The sequence below is a fragment of the Marmota flaviventris genome, chromosome 5 (genome assembly GCF_047511675.1).
Source record: "Marmota flaviventris isolate mMarFla1 chromosome 5, mMarFla1.hap1, whole genome shotgun sequence".
NCBI lineage: Eukaryota > Metazoa > Chordata > Mammalia > Rodentia > Sciuridae > Marmota > Marmota flaviventris.
The window spans coordinates 3,811,791-3,831,204 of NC_092502.1; the positions used below are offsets into that span (position 1 = coordinate 3,811,791).

Consider the following 19,414-nt stretch of genomic DNA (forward strand, 5'->3'; position numbering starts at 1 on the left):
CCCTTGGAGAAGATGATGGTGCACTTAGGCTAGAAAAGGGCCACTTCCCGCACTGTCACTGGAGAGAAGGCTGAGCTTGTGGGTCCAAAGAGAAGGAAGCCAATCCATTTAATGGCAGTAGATTTGAACTCTGACCATATTTTCTTACCAAATTCATTCCTTTCCACGTTATGGCAAGGGAATGTGGATGGGTGTTGGAGTTTGGAAAAGGCATGAACTACTAGATTTTATAGTGAGAATATTTTGGGACATTCCAAAATGACCAGTATGATATTTGTGTTCATAAATTCAAACTAAGATTTGTTGTCATAGCTTGCACCTTTCTCCAGTCATGTTTTGTTGTTCTGTGTGAATTGTGCAGCTGGGGAAACAGGCTGAAGCAGGGGGTGTGGGGGGGGGTTAAGGTGAACTAGAGTTCTTCAGCAGGGGCAGGGGGCACCACTCGGCACATGAGGAGGCAGAAGGTACTTGCAAAAGATGAGCAAAAATAATATTAAAAAATCTGTATAAGATGCACCCCTTATTTATTAAGTACAATGTCATAAATAAATATTGCCATCATATGATATAGTAATAGACTATGGGACAAATCAAGTACCCAAGATATCTTGAATGCACACCTCTCTGTTTTATCAGTCTCTGGAGTTAATAAGATAGTAATAGACCCTCACGTCTCTCCAGCTCACCTCTGCAGCTGATACTCTGCAAATATTTGGCATGCATAATTCCACTTAGTTCTCAGAATGTCCTTAAAATTAGTTTTGTTTTAGTGATTTGTCAATAAACTAATATTTTAAATGTTTATCACAACTCAGTCTCCTAGTCAGCAGTGGATCTTGTAGTATAGATTTATTTACCTGAATCTTAAACTTTATTTTTATCATAATTTATTTAAATCAAAATTTTCATGTTAGTAGAATTTCTGGCTGTGTTATTATTATCACAAAACCATGATCTACCTTTGTTCAAATAGAACAATTTATTTGTCTTAGCATAAATTAACTTAGTCACAATCTTCAACAATTTCCTCTGAAAACTAAGCAGACTATAGAAGGTATTTGTTCCTGCTACTAGTGTAGCTATCATCAAGCAGAAGACTAATAAGTGATTCCTACGTGTGGTTGAAACTTCTGTCTCAAAGGGATTCAAATCACCATTACCTAACACTTAAAGCTCTCCATCCTGTTCTGGAATAGCTGGGTATCTCCCTCCTGAGACTAATTCTGGACATCAGGCCAGAGCTGCAGAGCTGAGCAGGTTGGTGAATTTGCTCTAAATTTGAACTGAGTTTATCTCCAAGTCAGCAAATACAGGTGAAATGGCCAAGGATTCTGTCCCTTGGGCTTGGACATTGGGGATAAATTAGAGGAGAAAGAGGACATGCAAGGCTTGCTGCAGGAAGTATCTACACCAGGTGCAACAGCTCATCTTTCTGTTCCTCTTGTAGGCCCGGCCCCAAGGAAGTGAGGAATGTTTTACTGTTTCCACTTGAACAAGGTAACAGCAAAGGAAGACATATGAACAAAACAATAAACTAGGGGACAATGCACAAGGTGAAAGAAAGGCTTTGTGATTTCAGCATAAACATGATGGCTAAAGGAGGGAGCAGTGAATGCTCATTCAGCCTCACTGCTCCCTTCTTTAGCCATCATGTTTATGCTGAAATCACAAAGGATTCCTTTCTGCTCATCAGCAAACCTAGTTTACCGATCATGGCAGACTGAATAAAGATTGGTGTTTAAACATTTTGAAGAATTAAATAAACTGTAAGCAGAAATATGTAATTACAAACTCTCTTCTCTCAAAATACAAACTCAAAGTCTGAGATTGTGGGTCAGTGGCAGAGTGCTTCCCTCACACATATTATGCACTGGTTTTGATCCTCAGCACCACCTAAAAATAAATAAATAAAATAAAGGCATTGTGTCCATCTACAACTAAAAAAAATACAAACTCAAGAGCTCCAAATGGGGTGATACAAAAAGATATTTTTATGCTGGAGTGTTGATTTGTGTTGGCTTTAACTAATGGAGATCTTTTGGAGATCTGTTTTTTTCTCTCCAAAGAAAACACTTTCTACTGTGTAGTGGCATCCCCTTTCTTCATAGAAAATTTTAACTGGGTTTCTCCAGAAATCATCACCATGGTTGATTGTCAACAAAAGAGTCTCTACAAAAGAATTCAATGTAGATAAACTTCCTATTTTTGTTGTGCCCTATTTTACTTGGCCACTACCCTGGAAGAAATTGGCACTCCAGATGCTGGACACCCCCTTACTAGTTTTTCACAAACATTTATCCAGTACAGTAGTTTGTTGAAAAGTGTAAACAAGGCCTTTAACCTTGAGCTGGGCTTCACAGAGATTGCTACATTTCTAAGAAAGTTACCAATTGGGTTCCAAGGTAACAGCTGGCAGGGGAGGAAAGAAAAGGGGGAAGCAGCTCTTCCCTTCTCAGGTGTTGTTCTTGAAGGGTTAACTTGCCCAGAACAGTAAAAGAAAAAGCTGCTTTATGTGAACTTCTGCAGACTGTGAACTTCTGAGACCCTCCCCTTACATGCTGGGTATAAAACTCTGAAACTACCTGAACTCAGGGTTCAGGGGATTGATTGATTGAGTAGAGCAAAAGCTGTGCCCTCTGAACCTGGCTTCAGCCAAATAAAAATGTTTCCTGCTATCTTTGCTGCCTTGCCTCATCTATCCCTACAACAACTGCACAAAGACTAAGTCATTACATGACAGATTGGAAAACCTAAGAGTAAACATGAAAGGAAAATGAAGTGCTGGGTATGGTGGTGCCTGCCTGTAAACCCATTGTCTCTGGAGCCTGAGGCTAGAGGATTGCAAATTCAAAGCCAACCTAGGCAATTTAGTGAGGCCCTCAGCAACTCAGCCAGATATTGTCTCAAAATAAAAAAAAATAAATAAAAAGTTCTGGGAATGTACTCAATGTTTAAGCACCTCTGGGTTCATCCCCAATACCAAAAAAAAAAAAAAAAAAGAAAAGTTAAATGAAGTGATGTGAACTTTAAAATCCCACAGTGTGATGCTCTCCAGGATTATAGGATTATAGGACTGTCTACAAAAGAGTTCAATGTAGATAAACTTCCTATTTTTGTTGTGCCCTATTTTACTTGGCCACTACCCTGGAAGAAATTGGCACTCCAGGTGCTGGACACCCCCTTACTAGTTTTTAACAAACTAGTAATTAATCTTAATTGGGATAATGCAGTTCCCTGGGTTTGAGTCTCCTCCATGCTTGAGGTATGGGAGGAAAAGGGAAGATGGACACCCCTTCAGGCCCTGCTATGTGCTGGACACACACAGCTCTCTTACTCCTTCTCCACAGCTCTCACCTGAGGTTGCTGAGACTGAGTTAGCAGAGGCTCAACTATTTGCTCATTGTTTTTGAGATGACTGTCTGTAATACTTTTAAAAGTGTGCATTACTTGTAAACATTGTAACATAAACTTGTGTTTCTACTCTTGCTTCACTTACATGTGCTAGGACCTGTCAAATGAGGTTTTGTTTGTCTGTTTGGGTTTTTTTTTTTTTTTTTTTTTTTTACTACATCATTGAACATTGTTTTTTAGGACGATTAAAGGAGACATTAATCTTTGACACAACATGTAGCCACAGAAACAATATTCTCCAAGTTATAATGTAACTAAAGGGTGGTGTTTTATGTAATTCTGGGGCATGAAAATAAGTCTCATCTCTGATTAAAAAAACTTGCTTATCATCAATAAAAACAGACCCTCAGGACAAATTCCATTGTCCCAGATTATACCACCTTCAAATCCAAGATATTAGGACGCTCAAAGTAAATGTTTTTTTTTATCCATTACCTGAAAAGAGAAAAGTTTTCAATTTTGGAAAATGATAAACCCATCCTAATTCCATCTTCAGATTGAGATCCATCTCATCACAAAGTCATAAAAAGTTCATTTCTGTTTTACCATAAAATACTAGGATTTCTATTTGTCCTGATCATAATCTGATTTTTAAACTTTTTTGGAAATCCTGCCTATGCTCTGAACTCACCCATGCCTGGCTCTTCTTGAGCAGATAACAACCCTCCCTAAAACCTTAGTGGCCCCTCATAAATTCTGATGTTGGAATCTCAATTCACTCCCTACCTTGAAATGTTAAGCCATGTAGAGCTTTAACCTGCTATCTTCCCTTGTATTACACTTGCCAGAAACAAGTTAGCTGTAAATTTCCCAAGACAGTTGTCTTTGTAAATTTTGGTTATAAAAAACCCTATGCCCTTAGATTGGCCTGACTTTTGTGTGAGACAGTTGCCGGCCAGCCAGCTCTCTTGTGTACACAATGTATGCTTGCTTTAATTTTGTTTAAAATTGGAGTCAGTGGCCTTTTCTTTGTGTCACTGGTTCAACAGAAAAATAATTATTGCAGTAATTATCATTAAACAATTTTATAACACTGAATTATAATCTCATAGCAGAGAATATAATTGTCAACAGAGGCTCTCTTCAAAATGGCTGCTTCGTGGAAGTCATAAACTTATAGGAGACTGTGTGTTCAGGGAGTGGCACTTCCAGGCCTGCTGGCTCCTTTCTTACTCTGAAATTAAAACTGAACTAAATAAAGGAGAAAGTGCCCTAGTTTCTGGGCTATGCATGGTAAACACTAATTTATAAAATGTTCTAGTCAGATTTTGTTAGTTTGGTCTATATTACTAATTTACTTTGGAGGCTAATACTTGGTTCAGTTAATCATCAGATCTGCTGAAAGCCTATTATTTAATAGCTCCTGAGCCAGTGAACAGAGACAGAATTCAATGGGTCCCACCTTGTCCCTAAAATACACCCAGCTGTACTGAGGTGCCCAGGCCTCAGGGGTCCCTAGCATACTTGGGTTCCTATGCTAAACCCAGGGTAGGCACAGCTGTCCTCATTGCCCACTGCCCAGTCTCTGCCCTGGGCTCCTCCTCACACCTCTCTCCTCAACCAAAGCCTGATGTGTGAGCTCCAGAAGATGACATGACCCCATGCCACACCCATTGGCCTCTCACCTGGTCCAGGGCAGAGTCTGAGTCCTCATCCCTCCCTTCACAATTGCCCTGAAGTCTGAAGCTTCCAGAGCCCTCTTGTCTCTGCTGCTGCCCTGATGATCCAGACGGGCTCCCTCCAGGGCTGGTCCTGCTCTTTGGTCTGTGCAGAGTGGTCCAGAGCCTGAGGGCCCCAACAGCACCACCTCGGAGTGGCTTCTTCAATGCTGCTGCCCACATCTCCCTCTGTCCTTTTTTCCTGCTCGGTTCCTCTTTCCCATATGAACTACTGTGTATCCACACTCTAAATTTTAACTCCAGGTCATGGAATCTCATGTGTTGTAGCCACAGAAGCCAGTCCACCGCTGGCAGCATGGCCATTAGGCAGGAACCCTGAGCACTTACTGAATGGATGAGTGGATCTCAGTGCTGGTGATCTTGTGTTCATCTTCTCTGTGAGTCATGAGTGTTTGTTGCTGTCAGTGGTGGAAGCAGAGGAGCCTGGATCTTCTCTGTCTTTCTGCCCAGCAGCTCTGTCTGTGCTCAGCTGGGTTCCTGGTCACACACTTGTCATGCTTAGTATGTTTCTACCAGACAACTCCAAAATACATTCCCATTTTTTTTATCATAAGCTCTCCATCACAAACTTATTCATGTTACTCACAGTAGTAGAAAGTAGGAGTTGATTTCAAGTTACTAAATATGAATAATAAAAATGCAACCTTAATTGTTGTTTATTTCTGTTAAAAATCAATAGTCCAGGTTAACTACTCAAACTAATATGTGGGATAGAATGTGGCCTCAGTATTTCTTTAGGATAGAAGGGCACAAATGTATAAACCAGATAATCATACTGACACTGAAGAAGTCAAACACATATTTTGGAAATATAATAAATGTCAGAATCAGAATATGTGCATAGATGAGAGAATAAATGAGAGAAAAAAAAAAAAACAATAGCCAGAAAGGAAACACCTGTGTAAGCTACATTCAGGAAGCCACCTCTGCTCAGGTTCCTTCCTAGGTGAACAGCTCAGCAGCAGAGTCAGCTCCTGCCTGCAGCTTGTAAACTAAACTGCAGGACAGGGAGGGAAACAAGCATCCTATGATCCATGCACCTTGACCAGGTCTGAAGCTTGTAATTAGGCACGATCTCTTAGAGAACAGTAAAAATTACACAAATTGCATTGGATAACTTACAGCGTACACAGTAAATCATTCACCAGTTATGAAATGTGATATCATGGAATGATTAGAAATGTGATGTCAAAGTGTGTTCCCAGATATGCCTGTATTTGAAAATTTATTCTTTACATCCACGAATTCTACTTAAAACATGGGAAATAAAAACCTTAATGACTAAATTCATATTAGAGTAAATGTGGTAATGTGAAGAAAACTTCATTTAAGTTATGTTATCTTCAAATTTCACCTATACACATAAGAAAGTGTGTCTGTGTTTCCATTATCAACACCCATGTTCTAGTTCTAGCTTGCCATTGTGAAAATAGAATAAAAACCTTGTAAATGATTTAGTTGGTCAACTTTATCATATGCAATTTACTTATAAAAAGAAAATGAAAATGTACTGAAAACCTATGTTTGATAAAAAAAAATATTATAAGTTATCCATAAATGGAAACCTCATTAGAAGACGATGTCCAAAGAAAATGTTATAATTAGGGTGAAGCTTATAGGTCACATGATACCTTTTCAGTTCAAGAACAATGCTTTGGATGGTGAACCACCTTTAGGACCAGCAGAGAAGCTTCTGTTTAGGAGGTGAGCAGCACAGCACCTGGGAGAAGACTTTGGCTTACTCAGCTGCAGTAGTACCAGTGGGGTGGGAAAATGAGAAACCAAAGATGTGAAAGGTAAGGTCATGAAGTACATAGTGTCAATGACAAGAAATTTTCTGAGCCAAACAGGCCATATCTGTGGTAAAAATGCAGTGTTAAGTTGAGGTGGTGGGAATGCAGGGATCCTTGTTTCCTCAGGTGCAAAGACTCCTTCATAGTCCTGAGGAATGCTCCTGCCCAGCAGTGTTGAGGAAGGACTCCCCCAGTTATTTCATTATATTTGAAGTTGAGATGGGGACCAGAGAGAACTAGGAAAGTAATACTCAATTCAAATATTAAAATCAATTGATAGTTTTCCCCATATTTGTTGGACATTTGTGTTTCTTCTTTTCAAAAGTGTCTGTTTTATTCATTTGCTCATTTATTAATTGAGCTATTTTACTTTTTGCCAAAAAATTTTTGTGAGTTATTTATGTATTCTAGATATTAAGCTTCTTTCAGAAGAGTACCTAGCAAAGATTTTCTCCCATTCTGTAGGCTCTGTCTTCACATTCCTTATTGTTTCCTTTTCTGTGCAGAAAGGTTTTGATTTGATCGCATGTCATTTATGGACTCTGGGCACTATTTTCTGAGCCTTAGTGGTCCTATTGAGAAGTCATTGCCTGTGCCTGTATGCTAGAATGTTGACCCCATGTTTTCTCCTAGAAGCTTCAGTTTTGGGTCTGATTCCTAGGTCTTAGATCCATTTGGGGTTCACTTTAAAGAACTGTGAGGAATACATTTTCATTTTTCTACATATGAATAATAAGTTTTTCTATCACCAATTTTTGAAAAACCTGTCTTATTTCCAATGTATGTTTTTGGCACCTTTGTCAGGGATTGAATGACTATAGGTGTCTGTCTTTGTCTCTGTGTCCTCTATTCTGTATCATTAACAATTAGAAAAATGCAAATCAAAACTACACTGAGATCTTTTACATCATGCCACTCAGAATTACAGTCATCAAGAATATAAATAATAATGAATGATAGAGAAGGTGTGGCAGAAAAGGAAAATGTTCATATTTGGGGGATTATAAATTAGTAAAACACAATGGAAATCAGTATGGAGGTTCCTCAAAAGGATAGGCATGGAACTACACCATATGACTCAGCTGTGCCACTCCTTGGTATTTAGCTTGAAAAATTAAAGTCATTATACTACTATGACACATGCATACCCAAGTTTATGGCAGCACAATTCACAATTCTCAAACTATAGAACCAGCCTTGGTTTCCCTCAGTGGGTGAATGGATAAAGAAAATGTGGTACATATACAAATAAAAATAAGCAAATAAAATATACATATACAAATAAAAATATACTTTTATTCATCCTTAGAATAAATAACCTATGTCAATTGAAGGAAAATGGATAGCTCTGGAGACCATTATGTGAAGTGAAAAAAAAAAAAAACTGAGAAGTTCAAAAGTCATATGTTTTCTCTCATATGTGAAAGGTATAGAAGGAAAAGTAAATGAAAGACAGAGTGATGGGAATCTCATAAAAATCATAGGGAGATCCGTAGAAGAAAGGGATCAAGGGGAGAGAGGCAGAGAAGGCAGGGAAGTTCTAGGGAGTGATGTCAGCCATATCCTATGGTTATGCTTTGTGCTTATACAAATATTTAACAACAAATGTACAACTGTACATTCTGTACAACTGTAACACACCAATTAAAATGGAGAAAGAGATAAAATCATATAAGCTACTATTACACATTTGTTATCTGAGTCATACATATACTTACATAAAAATTCATTTAACAAAAGCTCTGTAGGATTAACCATTTGTTCTAAACAAATGCTAATATACTAAATTTCCTTTATTCTCCTCTTATTTTGTCATATTTTTTACTTAGTTTTTTAAATTCATTTTTATTCAAGCAGTGCATTTTTATGGAGAAACAGAACCAAACTTCAAATGATTTCATTTTGTTGGGGTTGTTACCCCAAAACCAAACTGGCCTACTTCTCTTGCTCCTGATCATCTTTGTGTTTGTTCTCGTGTGTTTGGGGAACTCAGGAATGACTGCCCTCATCTTCTTGTACCCACGGCTCCTGACCCCCATGTACTTTCTCCTCAGCCAGGTCTCCCTCAGAGACCTGATGTACATCTCCTCCACGGTCCCCAAGATGGCCATCAACTTCCTGTCTGGACAGAAGAGCATCTCCTTCCTGGGCTCTGGTGTGCAAAGCTTCTTATTCCTGACCATGGCCAGCTCAGAAGATTTAATCCTGGCTTCCATGGCCTATGACCACTTTGTGGCCATCTGTTTTCCCCTCCACCATCCTATACATGTGAGTAAGATGATGTGTGGGAAGATGATTTTATGCCCTTCATCTTCCTTACTTCAGGTCCAGGGCCATCAATCATTTCTTCTGTGAAGTTCCTGCCATGTTGCCCTTGGCCTGTGGGGACACCTGGGTCTATGACACATGGTGTTTGTGAGCACAAGCCTGTTTCTCCTTGTTCCTTTCCTTGGCATCACTGTGTCCTGTGGATGGGTCCTTTTTGCTGTCTCCCATATGCACTCAAAAGACAGAATAAGAAAGGCCTTCACCACGTGTGCCACACATTTAACTCTGGTGGCACTTTACCATACACCTTTTGTTTACACTTATCTCAGTGATACTGCCAGTTATAAGTGATGAGTTCTGCTCCTTCAGATGTTGAACTATAACATTAGAGAAGTGTGCCAAGACAAGAATATAAAGCAGGGTTTACTTAAAAAGGGGGTAACAGACTTCTCCAGGAGGGAGAAGGGGGCTATAGCTGGTATCCTGGTATGGCAAGAAGTAAGGGTGTTTTTCCTTTTTATGTGTCCTAGGCTTCCTTTGTTCTACCCTCTTCCCCCTTTTCCTTCTTGTGTATGTGACTAGGCCCAGGAAATGCTTGGTGGGATGGCCAAAAGGTGGGAAGCCAGTCTGGAGGGGCCATGGAAGAGTGATCTGGGCAAGAAGGACATGTAATTAGTAACTCCCTGTAGGGAGTGACAATTCCTGGGATAGGTTACCTTAGCAATAGGTTGGAGCAGGGGCAGGTTCTTGATAAGGTTGGATAAAGGGCTCTGTAGGAATTAACATTTCAATTCCTCCATCCTGTAGAATCTGACTCTTGCCTATATACCAAATTCTGGCTTCATTTTCCCCTCTAATTTTAGAAACTCCTTACTGCTGTGAGGAAAAGGGACAACGATCATCTGGCTGCTTTGAGCTGAGAGGGACGATGTGAAATGCTGCAAGCAGTTTGAAGTTTCCTTTTAGAAGTCAGGTTGAATTGAAGTCTGTTTGGGGAAGAACAGTTTGTAAAGTTATTTCAGGGCAGGTGCTTCTATAAGAGATAAACAAAAAGACATGAGTACTAAAATGAGATTAATACAAAATAAATGTTGCAACATCTGGAACATGTCAATGAATATCATGAAAATAATAGAAGGTCTTTCACCCAGAGGTTTGAGGGTTAGGTTTTCTCCATAACTAGACTGGAGAGGACAAGGCCTTTATTTGGGAATGTAAATCTTTAACATTGTGTGTTATCAGGAATTAAAGCACAACATTTAACTTTTAATGTCACAGAGGTTTACCCTTTAAGATGTAGTTAAGTTACTCAATGTCATTTAATTTTGTAAAGTCTTTCTACTTGTATGACTTCTATGTTTAGTAGAGATCCCTTTATTTCTGTTACTTAGGGCTAGATAATCATACTATCCCTAAGTAACAGAAATAAAGGGATCTATTAAGCTTACCTGTGTAGGTTAGGAATATCTATAGGCCTTAAACTAACTAAAAACTTCTGACTCTGGTAATTTCTCTTGATAGTTATCAGGCATTCTTCCTAAGAATCTCTTGTAATCTTTTGTAGCTTCCAGTTTTACTTATTCTTGGGGGTAACACAAGTGTATATATCTTAAGTTACATTTAACTTTCTTTCTTTCTTTTTTTTAATGCCAAGAAATGGCTGTGTTTTGGTTTAACTGTTTTTGCTAGGTATTTGAAATCATGCTGGTCAAAATTGACTTCCTACCTACTGTTAAGAGTCAGGTGAGTTTCCATGGGAGTCACTAATGTGAATCTTGAGAGCACCTTCTTATCTCTGTTAGTGCCATTTGTGCTAGAATGGTTCACATTCTTGCTGACCATGTGAGTTCTCTTGGAAGTATCATAGATGTCTACCTTCTCCAATGACCCTCGTCCTCTTCATAGCAAGTGCACCAATTGGCTTTTTGTTCTCCAGTGGTCACATTAATCTCCCTGGTCAGGAGGTTGTGTGGCCCAGAGTTGCAAAGCTCTTCAGAGAAGTTCCCTTGTTCCCTGGATTCAGACTGATTTAGAGTACAAGAGCCAAATATTGGATTTCTTGGCCCTTTTAATTTAACTCTAATTTTTAAGTCCTCATCTTAAAGATCCAGCAAGTCAGTTTCACCCATCTTAAAGTAAGAGTACTGGGCTTTAACTTCAATGTCTATAATCTTACAGTCATTGACCCCTTTTATTAATTGGGGTCTGTATTTTCCTATGTGTCCTGAAGGTGTGGTTTATTATCTTAAATTAATCCAGGTTGTGTGTTCGTGAAGCAATACCTCTGCAAAATATTAAAAGGCAACAGTTACATCATTTATAAAGAGAATGCAAAATGAAATTAACAAATGTAAAAACATATTTAGATCATATAATAGCTATCTTGAATTTTTGCTGAGTTATACATTATATCCTTTTTAGGTCAATTTGAGGTGGCTAACGGAACAAAAGCATCAGGCAAACTGTGTGTGTGAAAGAACAAGCAATCAGGTGCCAATACACACGCAGTGATCATGCCTCATATAACCATCTGTCAATCAGCGGGGTCTCCTGATCAATCCTGGAAGGACACAGATTTCATCAAGATTCCTTAACCAACCCCAGGAGGACAAGGGACTTGAACAACCTCCCTTTCCTGTCCCAATTCCTCCCTTCCTGCCCTACACTCAATAAAATTCCAATCTGGCTGAGCCTGGGCATGAGTCCCCCAGACCTGCTCTGTTGGACTGGAGGGTCTTGCCCAGGAGTGAATATCAATAAAACCTTGTTCAGCTGCCTTTAATCTGCTTCATTTTGATCACCAGTGCCTGACCTTACAATCCCCTGTTTGAGACCACAGTAATTCTTACAACAAAAATCAATCCTTTTAACACAATTTCAATTAACTGAAGTGTGGCCGACTTTGGAGTCATTCTGCTGTGTAATAAGGTGGGTGGGCAGAGCCTTATCTCAGGTAAGGTGGGCTCTTCATAAATCTTAAGTGTTGTAGTTTTGAAGCTGATTTTTGCTTCTTAAATATCATTTTATAAAGTTTACATATATTGTTTTTTGAGTCTACATGAATTTTAGCTAGAAAAATATATTACATTTAAAAGGTAAATTAAAGAAAAGCTGAGAGCTTTTAACCTTTTTTGTAGAGAAGTAGCAAAATGCTTTTATGTTTAACAATATTAACCTTTAAATTGATTAGGCTCTAATTTGCTTCAAAATATATTGAAATTTTACACCAGTGTAAGAGTTAACATAAAACTTTATGCATCTTATTGATAACAAGTCCAGTTATAGATAAGTAAGCCATATAAATAAATCCCCAATAAAATTTGTAATCCTTATAAGTCTAAAATTACCATACAACTTTAATTTGGAGAACACCAGCTTGATTATATATATATATTCAATTCTTCTACATTAAACACTTGTATATCTGGAAGATATGAACACAGTTAATATACAAAGAGGAGTAATAGCACTACAATTACATTGATGTTTTTATATTAACCAAGTTAACTTTTTAAAAAAAATCTAGACTTTGTAAAAGTGCAATATTCCAAAATAACAATTGTTTAACCAGAGTTGTATGAATCTTAATTTCTTAAAAAGTATATGTTCTAAAAAATAAAACTTAACAGACACCATGCTAGTAAATTAATGTTTTAAGAAATTTCTTGTGAGGAGAACCAATTTGGCTTTTATAAAGGATTCCACCACTAATCTGCCTGGGAAATAGCCATGCACGTAATGACCTGGCTCAACACTGTGAAAGCAAGGTTTTAAAATGATTGCTCAGTTTTCTACAAACACATAGCAATATTATCATTTCCTGGACTGTGCAAGTCTCTGTTCCATTGTATATTTCAGAACTAGGGCATCTTGGACTGGGAGTTCATCTCCATCTGATGGCCTGGCTCACACAGGAACTCATTTCATGTTTGTTGACTGACTAATCAAATAAGTGAATCCATCTCCTACCTGTCCACACCCAATTCCACATTGATGGGTGGAGCCCTTTAAAGCATCAAAGACTTTGCAGGATCCTTAAATAAAAACTAAAATCCCTTCCAAGGAAAGGAAAAAAAAAAAAAAAGAAATTTCTTGTCACTTTAACATATAGATTAATCTTTAGTTTGTATCAATATATCAACATTTGACCTTAGGGAAAAAACTTAAATAGGTTTGAATGATTGTTCCATATATGTAAATAACCAACTCAGTATCATACAAACTTGTTGAAATTTGCTCTTTATTTACAAGATGTTCTTTATCACTTACTTAGACTCTTTTTGTTTATTTCATCAAATGATGACTTTCTTACCCCCAAACACCTACTTTTCCTTCTATTGAATATAGTTTTCATATCTAGAACCTTTTAATTTCTCTTTCCCACCTGTTAACCTCCTTTTCTGTTCACAATTTGAAAAATTCCTTGTAAATTTCTGAATTTAGACTCCATTTTAATGAGAAGAAATACTTTATGTTATTTACAGTACTCTAATTAAAAACACAGTTGAAATTTTAGGGTCCCTTTTGTATACAGAATCACAACTGTTTACCATGTTATGAAAATATACGCAATTCCCTTAAATAGAATTATATCTGTTGGGACTTTAAACTGTTAGTAATCTTGTTTTCAGTGATGACAAAGCAATTTTAAACTCTTTTTTTTATTGTTCAATTTGTAAAAACACCAATAATGCTACTCAGGGGAATTTAAGGAGTTAAGAGTACTTGATGTTATAATTCAACAGTTGACATTTTAACCTTGTAAATTAATCAGATGTCTAACAAACACATTTATGAGAAATCCTAACTCAAAATTAACTTACTTATTTTTACCAAAATATCAGACAAGTGTATTGCTCAGTATTAGCCATCTCTCCCTTGTTGAAGAAAAGTCCCAGAAACAATGGATATTTAACTTTTATAAATATCAACATTTTATTAGTTCCTTGAACAACTAGAGAGACTTGTGGGTTAAGTAATTTCAAAGATATCTTTACTTTTATTTGTTTACCCAATCTAAACTGAACCTTCTTAAATCATGTGAATTAAGGTATTTGGATCCTTTTTTTTTTAATTTATGAGCACTCCTTATCTATCTATTCATAATGTATGGATGCACACACATGTGGACAGACAACACAAAACACAGTATGCATACACACAAAAGTGAAAGCCTTGTAGCTTTCCCCAGGTGAATCTCCCTTGTGATGTTATAGATGTTTAAATAAATAAATACATAAATTTTTAAAAACCTCTTTGGTTGAATAAAAAATAGGACTGATCACAAAAACTCTATTTTAGGTTTGTAGAATCAAAATTATGAGCTAAAAAATACAGAATCTAAGAAAAATTAAGACTCCTACCAAAAAAAAAGACACGGCTGGTAACTATTTTAGTAAATTATACAATTAACCTTTTGGTTTAGTCTAGTAAAAGTTCAGGTAAAAGACACTTTTTCCTTTTTCCCCCCTTGGGCCTCAGATTAGGCTCCTACTAAACCTGCAGTCTTCTTCCATTTACATTTCAATGTAAATCCTGGCTAAGACCTGGAAAGAGCTCAGGAAAACCACTGTTCTGAGCAGAAACCTCATGTCCAAGGCATTTTAACCATTTTTGCTAGTTGGTAACCCACAGGTCTGGATGTCAAAAATTATGATACCTTATTTTCCATTATTTTTGAGACCAAAGCTACTATGTTAAGCTGCTTACTGAGATAAGCTACTGTCTGTTGAGTGGGTCCATTCTCTTGTGTGACATTCCTAGGGCTATTCCTCCTCTCTCAGTGACAAACAGGTTAAATTTTGCTTTATAGGTAAGTTGAGCACAGGGTCTTTAAGTAAGTCCCCTTTTCAATGTCTGGAAACTTTTACAATGTTTTGGTTCCCATGTCAGGGCAATTGTTACTTGGTGTAGAATTCCTTTAATGAGGCTGTAAAAAGGCTTAGCCATTTCCCCATTCCCAGAAATCTAAAGCCTGTAGTATCCAGTATCCCTAGGTAGCCTCTGAGTTGCCTTGTGGTCTGGGGTAGAGGGTATTTTCCTGTGGGGTTACTCTTTCCTGTCCTAGCTTGCAGGTTCCTTGAGATAGCTATAATTCTAAAGTGGGAAACAGGTGGGTTGGTGGGGCCAGGGAGGAGTGATTCAGTCAGGAAAGGGGTGTAATTAACAACTCCCTGTATGGAGTGACAATCCCTTGGACAGGTTACCTTAGCAATAGGTTGGAGCAGAGGCAGGTTATTGATAAGAGGAGGAGGAAGGGCTCTGAAGGAATTAACATTTCAATTTCTCCATTCTCTGGATCTGATCCTTGCTTATCTGCCTATCTAATTCTGGCTTCTTCAGGCCCAGGAGTCTTGGCTTATCAGCAGAGCATTATCATTCCCAATGTGCAATCACATCACCTACAGCCTGAGGGACAAGGAGGTCCTGGGGGCCACAGGAAGAGTATGTGAAGTGTTCAACCCCAGGAAGAAGTGAGCATGACTGTCCCTGTGTTGAACCCTGATGCAAAGAAAAGACCACCAACTCCAATTTTAAATCAATTAAAGCAAACTTGTATTTGTGTACACAAAGAGAGCTGATCAGTGGCTGTCTCTCTTAACGTGGGCTAGAGAGCAGCCCCCAGCTCTTCAGGAAACAGGTTTTATAGCACAAAAAATTGCAAAGGGGAGGTATCTTGAGAACTTATAGTTAACAAGATTTTGACAAGCATAATACAAAAGCAGATAGCAGGTTAGTGATCTGCACGGCATGATATTTCAAAGTGGGGAATAAACTCAGATCCCAACATCAGAATTTATGAGGTGCTGCTGAGGTTTCAGAAGGGTTGTTATCTGGTCAAGGGGAGCCAGGATTTATCAATTGCCACTAAGGTTTCAGAGAGGGTTGTTATATGGGCAGGGAAAGCCAGGCATGGGAGAGTTCAAGTCATGGGCAGGAATTCCAAACAAGTTTAGAAATTGCAATAATTTATAGTAAAACAGAAATTAAATTTTCATGACTTTGTGACAAGACAGCCCCCAATCTTAAGGTGGAATTAGGCTGGGTTCATCACCTGCTTCTCTCTGTTGTGTTGCTCCATGCTGACTAGCACACTCTGGAGCAGAGATGACCAAGAGAATTATGATGTGATTTCACATATGTAATTAATTTCTAGTAAGATGTTTATTAGTAAAATTAATTTAATATAGTGATCATTATAAACAAATATAAAAATAATTAATGAGTTTAATGGAATACATTAAAATCCATGTTAATATGAATGATATAGATATTAACCATAATTTATGTCATTATAAGTTATCATATATATGATATGTGCTTATATATTAGTTAATGTTCTAATATTCATACTGATGTTGATATGTTACCGCATCTACATGCTTCACATAAAATTATTATTGTTGTAGACTTTGTTTTGCTTCTATTTTGTCAATTCTGTGTGTAATTCATACTAGCCCCCAAGTCCCAGCAACATGGACTATAAACTCTTCTAGTGACCTGCTGGGAGCCATTAGCCAAGTAGGTATGACAATTTCCTTGCCAGCGTACCCCATGTTGCTGACATGTTGCAGCGACATTGAATGTAGGTGACCTTGCTCAAGGACCAAGGCAGATTAGGGTGTTCCCGGTTTTAAGATAATCGTGTTTAGGGCGTTCCCAGTTTAGGTTCCAGGTTTAAGGTTTAAGATTATTCCTCCCGGGAATAGGGCGTATCCTGCTGCCTGAGTTCCCCTTGAGTTCTCACGGGATTCAGACAGTATATTTTGGAGACAGATGCCCAGTGGAGGTGGATTTGGGCAGAGAACGTGGATTTGGGCAGAGAACGTGGATTTGGGCAGAGAACGTGGATTTCCCCAGAACGTGATTGTAGACGGCTGGTGTGAGTTAGGGAATAAAGAGTTGCTGTTTGAATCTACAAGCTGTGTGGCGGCTCGTGATTTTGTGCCCAGCCAGACTGTGGCATTTGGCGGCTCGCACGGGGAACTTCTGAAGCTTGGAGGTAAGTGAAATTGCTCGCCCCTGAGGAAGAGCGAAAGAATGGGTGACCAATTCAAAAAACAATGTGTTATTGTTTTGATTTATCTTGTTTTTGTTTCAAGCTGCCTATCCCTAGAAATTTCTCAGGCAAACTGGAAAAAATGGTTGACTAAAGGTTTGAAGTTTGTCGGCCCTGAGGAAGAGAAAATTGATACAATGATTTTTTATTCCGTTTTTGTTTCATTCAGTTTCGGCTTTGTTTTGTGCTATCTTATTGGGTTGCGTTATCTTTATAGTAGATTAGAAATTAGTAAAAAACAAACCGAAAAGATGTTAAGTAAATTGTTAGAGGTTCAGACCATGGAGAAAGACATTTTAGATCAAACAAAAGAGAAGGTCTCTCGAGCTAGTCAGACAGAGGAAGAAAATTTAAAGGAAAAGGGGTTGTTAGGAAAAAGGCCACAACAGGAGGCTGTTACTAACTCCGTTTTATCACAAGAGGGCGTAATTCAACCAACAGCCCCACCGATGGAGACAGCTGAGTGGCCCTCAAACCCCGTAGTTGATAAATGGGATCCTGAGACAGGACCTCAAAGATTAGCATGCCCTGTACTTGAACAGGCAGGAGGGCAGCGAATTCACCGTGCATTAGATTTTAAAACAGTGAAGCAGTTAAAGGAGGCTGTAACAACCTATGGTCCCCAAGCTCCCTTCACGGTAAGCATGGTTGAGTCCATTACTAACTTGGACATGACGCCAGCAGATTGGGCTAGCATATGTAAATCTGTACTAAATGGAGGACAATATTTGTTATGGAAGGTTTCCAATGAGGAATTTTGCACGGAGACAGCTAGGCGAAATGCAGCAGCCGGTTACCCTCAAAGAAATCTAGATATGTTGTTAGGAAAAGGACCTTATGAGGGTCAACGGCAACAAATTGAATATGATCCTGCTATATATGCACAAATTGCTGCAGACGCAGTTAGGGCATGGAAGACTTTACAAGGACATGGAGATTTACAAGGTCAGCTATCTAAGGTAATACAGAGAGCTAATGAACCTTACGCTGACTTTGTAGATAGGCTAATTCAAACGGCTGCCAAAATTTTTGGGGATACAGAACAAGCAATGCCATTAATAAAACAACTGGCTTATGACCAAGCAAATCGTTGCTGCAGAGAGGTTATTAGACCATGGAGACATGAAGATTTAAACACATATATTAAATTATGTAGAGATATTAATGAACAAGGGCAGGTCTTGGCAGCTGCAGTACAACAGGCTTTAGATGCCAGGCCAAAAACATGCTATGATTGTGAACAAACAGGACATTTTAAAAGGAATTGCCCCATAGGAGGAGGGTTTAACAAAAGTAGGTATCAGAGGAATAGAATACCGGGTATTTGCCCACGATGCCGTAGAGGGAGACATTGGGCTAATGAATGCCGTTCTCAAACCACCATAGAAGGTACTCCCTTATCAAAAAACGGACAAAGACCAGGTATTTATCCAAGATATCGTGGAGAAAGGCATCAGGCTCCATTGCCAAAAAACGGACAGGGGGGCCCAATGCTCCGGGGCCCACAACCACAAATATACGGGGCAGTGGAGGATCCCAGCAACACCATCAGGCTAGTGCCCAGGACACATTGTCCATTAAATCCCTCATCAGACAAACCCGAGGGAGCGCAGGGTTGGACCTCTGCCAGAGCAGTATTAACTCCAGAGATGGGAGTTCAAATCATTCCCACAGGAGTAAAAGGACCTCTTCCCCAAGGAACAGTAGGCTTATTACTGGGACGTAGTTCATCTACATTAAAAGGACTTATGATAAGTCCTGGGGTAATTGATCCCGATTATGTAGGTGAAATAAAAATTATAGCTAGTTCTCCAAGAGGTATATCAGTAATTTCACCTGGAGATAGAATAGCACAGTTGTTAATAATACCCAGCCTACATAATAAATTTCCTAGTCATAGTGTAGAAAGAGGTTCCAGGGGATTAGGCTCCACAGGTGTAGATTGGGCTATGTTGTCTTTAAATTTAGATTCTCGCCCAATGCTAAAACTAAATATTCAAGGTCATGAGTTTAATGGGCTACTGGACACAAGAGCTGACCTTAGCATCATATCTCGTCAAGAATGGCCAAAACATTGGCCATTACAACAAGCCACTCAAACGCTTCGAGGCCTAGGAGTGGTGACTAATCCCCATAGAAGTTCTATGATATTAGATTGGAAGGATCCTGAAGGATGTGAAGGAACTATACAGCCATATGTATTG

The 19,414-nt window shown here is 38.6% G+C and overlaps 1 pseudogene; it reads right to left on the reverse strand.

Annotated features, from left to right (window-relative positions):
* LOC139705830 (zinc finger protein 431-like) overlaps positions 1-19,414 on the reverse strand; it is a 175,623-nt pseudogene that overhangs the window by 38,652 nt on the left and 117,557 nt on the right.